The sequence below is a fragment of the Scomber scombrus genome, chromosome 21 (genome assembly GCF_963691925.1).
Source record: "Scomber scombrus chromosome 21, fScoSco1.1, whole genome shotgun sequence".
NCBI lineage: Eukaryota > Metazoa > Chordata > Actinopteri > Scombriformes > Scombridae > Scomber > Scomber scombrus.
Genome location: NC_084990.1, coordinates 18,293,340 through 18,301,338, shown reverse-complemented (window position 1 = coordinate 18,301,338; position 7,999 = coordinate 18,293,340).

The following is a 7,999-nucleotide window of genomic DNA, read 5'->3' as shown; positions in this document are numbered from 1 at the left end:
GAGAATTTAAAAGGAAAAGATGTGTATACTGTATTACCTCGAGGTGTGCTGCAGGCATTATACTCCATCAGATGGTGGCAGTGTAGTCTCATTATTTGCTCTGAATTTCCTTTTTAACGTCACATACTGAACATGAAAGTGCCTTTAATCCAAAATAAAGGACGTTATATCAACACACACTGATTTACAGTAGGTTGCTCATTTGAACACACTAGAAAGAAGAAATTAACATGAAATTATCAAATGTTTGCATTATTTTTTAATTAGTTTCATTGAAAGAAATTTACACGATCAGATAAATTAACATATGACAGTGTTGATCCACGCTACTGAAAAAAATCATGCTTTTGATCAACTGCACAGTCAGATTTCAGTTTCATTTTTCTGATACAGACACATGAAAACATTTTCTCTGGGAAATATTCTGCCAGCTAATGATCAACGATGTGCTGCTCTGGATTTATTAGGGTCTTTATTGTACCTCTGTACTTTATTAGTTACATATTATATTAAGGTTGATTGCAGCTGTATATCATATGATCTATTGCCCCCAGTCAACTTTATCCTCAGGGATAATAAAGTATCTTAACTACTTCATCTTCTCCTGACTACTTTCATTTTATCTTTTATAAAAAACATAATTGTGACTTGTAAGGTTGTTTTTAGTGTGTCATGACATGCACACACATGTCCAGCCCACGTGAATTTATAAGACACCAAAATATAAAGTTGCAGTGGTGAAACATTTGTCAAATGTAGAACAAAGAAAAAAACATCTTATATTACACCGCAAACAAAGAACTTTGTCATCTGTTCAAAACTCTACAAAGAAAATCCTTCCTGAAGCTCCTGAAATAAAGGGTATTTTACTAGCTAGTGTAGTTAAGCCACCATATAACAAGCAATAAAACATACAATGGACTTTGTCATTTGTCTGACTTAAATCACAGGGAGTGCTGTAAACCTCTCTGTGTCTGTGCTTGTGTTTCATGAATATAATTGTGCACATTGGATTGGATAAATTCTGCATCACATAAAGCTGCAAACTGTGGCTGTTTTTCATCAGACAGTATGTCTTTAATTGTATGTTTGCATGCAAAAACAGACCATCTTTCTTTGTGCATCAGGAACAGTTTGCACATCATGAATATTACACTTTAATCTTTAGTTATCTCTGTAATCTTATAGTAGTTTTGCTTCTTGTAGTGTTTTTCTTAATCTGTGGTTTATGATTTATATGACCAATTTGTTTCATGTAGGCTACTGTAGACCTCTCTTTGTATCTTTTTGTCATTTTTTAAGACTTTACTTCAACTCCAACTTCAGTTTATTTCAAGTGCACATCGCCCCGAGAGTCTCTGTGCACTTTATAAGTCAATAAAAACAACAACAGAAAAAAAAGAAACCATATAAAAGTACAAACGCATACACACACACACACACACACACACACACACACACACACACACACACACACACACACACACACACACACACACACACACATAGACAGGTAGTAATGTACACCAAGGATGAAGTTAGTAATTTTAGAACGGAGATCAATCTAACAAGGCTGGGACGACCACATGTCAGGTCATAGAAAACAGAAAAAAACATTTTTTAAGCCTGGATTTTATCGTTTCCACAGAGCTGAATCGTGTTGACTCTTGTGAAGCATTTTGATGTTAGCTGCTCAAAGCACCTGTGAGTACAGCCTCACAGAGATACTAGCAAGGAGGTGGAAATCCTCTTTAATAGATTTCAGCTGCAGATATTATGAGATATTCTTTATATAGGAAACCTAAAATGCGTCAAGACAATTCACTTTCTTTTTTTTAAAGCTGGGAAAAAACTGGAGATTCTGTCTCTATTTTTGCACCATTACTACTCGTGACAAAGTGTCAAAGGGTAGCCGAGTCAGACCAAACAGATTATCGGCCGAAGCTGCTCGTAGGTGTCGGGACAGAAGTCACTGTTACGTCTCACTAACTCACCAACCAACCAGATTATTGCAGCCAGGCTGAAGGATAAGAAGCTGTAACATCACAAGCTCTTCCTCTTAGCTTCAGCCTGTTCATCTCCTAGATCAGTGGTTCAAGGACCTGTTTTATTAGAGAAAGTGTATGAAACCTATGACCAAAATAATCACACATTTTGTCATTGTGTTACTTATGGGTGGAATTATAGTAAAAATAAATGATTCCCCTTTTTGTTGGGGACCCCCCACTCAAGCTAAGTACCACTGTCCTAGAGTATTTGCTCTTCCCTTTTTTCGTGCTCCACTTTCAGTGTGTTCTCTGTCTGTCCTCCACCGTCCTCTTGATTCCTCCTTCTGTGTTTTTTTGCGGCTGTCAGCGAGATAAGAGAAAGGGCAGAACAGGAAGTAAGAACTCTCTGCAGGGAATCGGCTTCTCAGAGCGATAAAATTACTGTGATCTTTTTTCCCCCCCAGCAGAATCAACACACTACTTGTGTTTTCTCCTATCTACACTTACAGCTGTGGCAATTTGTTGTTTTTTTTTGCTTTTATTGATGCTGTATTGCCTTTTCATTTTAGATTTCAAGGGGTCCTAAATGCCAAAAAACAAGAAGAATGGGTCCCCATGCGCTGCTTTAGCCTTACTGGTATTCTATATCTCTGTCAGGAAATGATTACACATGTATATCAAATGCAAAATCATATTTTCTCTGTGGCAGTAAAACCATCTTCAAGCATAATGTGTTTGCAGCAATACAGAAGCGAAGGGAAGTCAGATAAACTAAGGGAGGAAATTGAAATATTACAGGAGAGAGGGCAAGCTAACAGGATGATTACCACTCTGCTCACCAGCCCGTCCACACATTCCTCCTCATCCCTGCAGCGATGTGGGTTAGTGATAGTGTTTCTTGCTGCCTAGCGTGGAAGCAGTGACATTAATGGGTGGCAGCAACCGGTAATGAGTCGTTAAAAGACAGATTTGGAGCTTTTCTGATCCGTTTCCATACCAACTGTCTCCGCTGTGGGATTGGATGCTCTCGATTGTTTTGGGGAGGGGGGCGAGGAGGAGCTGGGGAGGGGTGTAATGGGATTTTAGGAAGTGCTTCTGGGAAGAACTTTAACACATGCACGCACTCAATGCATATGACAAAACGTCTGCGTGTGTGTGTGTATGTGAGTACGTGTTTTATCTTCAAAGCTCTTCCGTTTTTACAGAAATCTACCATGACAGCAGAGTGCACGGAGCCTGCAGTCATATCAATTTGTTGCAATTTTTTTTTTTTCTTCTGATTCTTGTCCTCTTCCATGTTTTTTTTCCTTCCCCCCCTCCACTGCCTTTTGTTCTGGACTGGTATACACAAACAGTCAAGGATGGGAGATATACTCACAGTGAGAGGAGCTGCTGTGTTGCCATGACAACCAGACGTTTGCAAAAATCAGACTGATGCCAACTCTCATCCATGATTGCATATGGGCTGTTTGGAAACACAAAAAAAAGAAGGGAAAAAAAAGGAAGAAGAAGATGAAGAGAGACAAAGAAACTGGCAGGAGCAATACATGCACACATGCTGTTTGCTGTACATGTTCCTGCTTGAGTATGTGTAGCAGATATTACTTTTATAAAGCATCTGAACATCTGAGTTGAACACGGCAAATGCAATATAAAGAACATGGAAAATTACAATTATTTTCATTAATCTGCACATATTATTTTAACATTTGGCTGATAAAACATTAGAAAATGGTCCAAGGTGGCATCCTCAAATGTCTTATTAAGTCCATCTGAGAAGTCCAAAATATGAAATTTACATTAATGTAAAGCAACACACTCTCAAATTGAGAGCCTTGAAACAGCAAATGACCTAAATGATGATTCAATTATCAAAAAAGTTGCTGATTAATTTTCTTTCCATCGATCGCTGCAGCTATAGTAAATTATGTGGGAATGAAGAAGAGACGCAGAGATAATCAGAGATGGAAAGATGGTGATAAGAGAAGCTGGATTTGGGTTAAAGATAGCAAACTGTTATAACTGAACACTGACATCAAAGGCATAGACAGGGGGAATCAATGAAACTTTTTTATTAAAAAAAAAAGTAAAAGAAGTTTAATTTCACAAGTAATCTCCACCCTGGGGCCTGTGGGTAAAACAAAACTCTGTGAAGTAGATGAATTTAGCTAATCTCTCTCACACAGCTTCAGGGGATCACAGAGGCACAGGGATAGAAAAGCACATTCGTTTGGAGCTGAAATTTTATGAAACAGAGGCGACTTTGCTTCCGTGCATGGAGAGAGGTGTCTCTCCCTCTCTCTCTCTCACTCTCTCTCTCTGCTTTCAAACACAAGAACAAAAAAAACACATTTTTAACCAGGATCCACGATGAAAATGAGTCTGAGAGGATGAAAGGCTTCTGCACTTAAAGGCTGAAAAGAATGACAGCTGCCTGCCGCTCAGATGTTTGCTGTTGTGAATGAGTGGATGGAAAGAGACGTGGCTGACGTTGCATCAAAATAAAGCGTTGATATCGCAGACAGGAGTGATGATGGATGCTGTGTGTGAGTCTGGGAGATGATAAATTCCTGTTTCACTAAAGTCATTCAATTTAGAGCTGAGATGATTAATTGATGAGCCGACAAACAGACAATTTCTAATTTTTATGTCCACCACTTTGACTGGATGGATTGCTATTAAGTTTAAATTCATGATCCCTTGAGGATGAATCATCAGATCACCTGTAATGAAAATAAACTTTAGTTGCCCCTAAAATCCAGTTAATTTTTGTTCTTTCTGAAGGATTTTGCTCTACTCCCACACACAATACATCTTTGTTTGATTGAATTTGCCGGGATCTGATAACACACAAGCTAGAAAAAGCAGAGCTGACCACTTCGCTGCAGCAGCACAGTCTGACTGCTGAGCTAAGACAAAACGTCCCCGCAGCTGTCTTTGTCTTTTATAGTTCTGTCCTGATCTGAAATGCTTCTTCTTGGATCAGCTTCAACTACGACATTCTGAAGCAACACATTCAGGCAATTTTGTCAACATCTATAATCAAAATGTGGGTTGTTTTTTTTTCCCATCGCTGTCAGCCAAAATCTTTGGATGCTGATTTTATTTCACAGCCAGTTTCTGTTTTGGATGTTTCCTCATAAAGCTGATTATATTGTGACAGATTAACAAACTGGAGCTGCAGCAGTAAGAAAACACTGAACTTAAAGTGTTTTCCACAGTAGTTTTAATTATTGAACGCAGATAACAGTGAGCAGTCCCTCAGCTCACTTCAGTGAACAGATATGGCCTTTCATTTCATTTGTCACCAATTTATGCATAATTTCATACGTTATAAATACATCATACGTTAGTCTCATGTCTTTTATGTTTATGAAGACATCTCTTAACTCGTTCATTATGCAAAAATCAAAATTTTTACCCTTACATACTGTTCATATTCTGACTCCTATTTAGTCTTTACACCAATTCCTCATCAGTCATTAATACATGTTTGATTAATCTTATGGAAACATGACATTCACAATCAAATCAAAATCATTTTTTAAAGGTTTAAATTTTCAATGATAGTATTATCACTGTAGTTTCATTAACAGTATTATTATTATAGTTAGATTGACAAGATTATTATTATTGTATTTTCATTTACAGTACCATTACTGTATTTAAATTTTCAATATTATTTCTGTACATTTACATACAATATTATTACTGTATATCCATTTAATGTATTATCAATGCATTGTAAAAGTCATGTTCCAAGTCATTCATTATGCACAAATCATACATTTTTTAAAAATGTATTTTAACAGCTATTTTAGTAAATTTGCCAAAATAATGAATGCTTTTGAAAGTTTGTATTGGTTGCTTTCAAATAAAATTCATAACGTTTAAAAGCAAACTTATCAGGTCTGCCAGAGTTACAGTTATTTGTCATCTCTGAGGCAATTTCTGCATGTTTTGCACGTCGCCAACCATTTTGTGCTGACCACAGCAAAAAGCTAGACTGATGAATACGTTGAGGCCCATAAGATTTTTCACAACAGACATGTCAAAGATGCAGTTTATATTCAAGGTGGGTTAGAAACAGTGTCTTCATTACAGAGTTTTCCACCCCAGAGCTCTGATAAGTTTATTTTTCAACTGTAATATATGTTGGTCACACTGCTGTAATCACCCAATTTAAAAGAATCCTTATATAAAATGTTGTTTATGTGTTGTGCTTACTTGTGTTTAAAAAATAGAAAAAAGAATATTGGTGTAAGCCTCAGAAATCTGTCTTTACATCTGAAAGTGATAATCTGAAGCTTCATGCTGTTGATCTGCTCTGCCAAATGCACATTTCCCTCCAACATGATGGGCTGCTTCACAAATGTTGCCAGTGAAATATAGAGTTTATGTGCTGCACACTTTTAAAAAACATATTTTGTTACCTTTGGGATCTTAGGGGGGAGTCAAGTTATTCCAAGTGAAAAGGCTGAAGTCCAGGTGAGGTCTCGAGTCATTTCTTTCATCTTAAAATGAAATTAAATCCTTTGAAATCTGACTCATGTCCAAATCATGTCAAATTCTGTCTCCATTCCTCTGTACATATAAAATGAGGACTGGATGTTGAAATGAAAAAACTTATCAACGCTGATTTGATCCTGAAATACATTTTGTAATATTTGTGCTGATTCATTCCTGTTCTCTATAATGTATACAGGATTTGGGTCTGGTGTACATAAGGTCACAAATGCACATGTGATACAAGCTGCTGACTTTCCCTTTGCATTTTTTCTTACAGATATTACAATGTTACAGTGTGATCCTATGGAAAAAAGATTAATTTATTATCTCTTTTTCTTTTTGTTTATTCTTCTGTTAATTGTACATATGACCTATGTTCTCATTTACTTTGCATATTTTGTTTTTTGAAGGCTAAATGCTCTAAATCCTCTAATTGTCTCTGTGTAGTCTTCTGAACTGTTCTGCAGTTACAGCAATATGAGGCGTAATTGTCATGATGCAGATGCAGCCTCTTACTATATATGCTGAAAAAAACACTTTATGTATCACCATCTTTACTACGGAAAGCAATTGGCAACATGTGCAGCATCATATAGTGATGTTTAAAGGTTCAGGAGTTTGTAAAAGTCTGTCTTCAAATCAACAACAGCCAGGTGCCCAAATAAACTTGAAACAGTTTTTTCTTGCTGTAATCATTCCTCCTGTTCATACTGAACATTAGAGGATCCCTTCATAGTGCACTTACAATGTGAGTGATGGGTGCCAAAATCTACATTTTGAGCAAAAATATGAAGATAAGAGGGTGCTTCAGATATCTTCCAAAGTTGCAGTCTTTTTAGTAAAAATCCACCCTTTGTGTCTCAACGGACGCAGTGTTTTCCTATTCAGCTGCAGTGGAAAGATTGTAACAGAATGAATTTGGCACTACAAAGAGCATAACATTGAAAGATCTGCTTAATTTGACTCATTTGGACGGATGCAGTTTCATATTAGCTTCAAATAAACTTTCAAATTTAGTGGACCCATCACTTATATATTGAAATTGCATAATGAAGGGATGATTACAGCATGAAAACATATGTTAGTTTTCATTTGGGCATCTGACTGCTGTTAAAGGACAGACTTAAAAAACTATGAACCCGTCCTTTAAATTGTCCCAAATCACAGAGTGGATTATTGAACAGTGACTTAAAACTGTTCTTTGTGCTTCCAAGGGAAGAACAAGCATGGCATACATTACCATACATCAGAGTCTCTGTGTTTGACTATGGGAGTGAAATTCATCTATCAGTGGAAGAACATCTGTGCCAAATTGTCACCTAAACGAATAGCAGGAGCCAAAGCGATTAACCTACAGAAAACAAAGTCAAATTCATCAATAATTACTCACCCAGGTGACAGGATGTACAGTGTGTGTGTGTGTGTGTGTGTGTGTGTGTGTGTGTGTGTGTGAGGGAGGGAGGGAGGGGGAAAGAGAGACATAGAAAGAGAGAGAGAGAGAG